This window comes from Penaeus monodon, chromosome 20 (assembly GCF_015228065.2).
Source record: "Penaeus monodon isolate SGIC_2016 chromosome 20, NSTDA_Pmon_1, whole genome shotgun sequence".
Taxonomy (NCBI): Eukaryota; Metazoa; Arthropoda; class Malacostraca; order Decapoda; family Penaeidae; genus Penaeus; species Penaeus monodon.
In genome coordinates, this window is record NC_051405.1 from 18737577 (window position 1) to 18738033 (window position 457).

The following is a 457-nucleotide window of genomic DNA, read 5'->3' on the forward strand; positions in this document are numbered from 1 at the left end:
GCTTCTCCATTTAGGAGAAAAAAAATCATGGTAGCATATCAAATGAACCTCATCAATCACATTTTAATATCCTCGTAATTAAGTCATCGGTTATTTTTGGATTTTAACGACCTCATCCATGAGTCCAAAAACAAACAAATGGAAAACAAGAATGCAGACGAGGACATCGATCTTCCAACCAATCAGGAGGCACAATGATATTTCCACCGAGAGAACTAACCAATCACTATGTACCATTGTCGGAGAGGGGGAGGAGCTACTGTAGGGGTAAATGGGGGGGGGAGTTACAGTAAGAGGTTGGGGGAAAGGGTGGAGAAACAAGGAAGAACGCGAAGGATAATGAACGATAAACAGGAAGGAGAGAGGCCAGACTTTGAAGAATATTGAGAAAAGAGAAAGAATGGAAAAGAAGCAGGCGAAACAGTAGGGCTGGGGTCTCCTACAGTTTTAAGGTGAT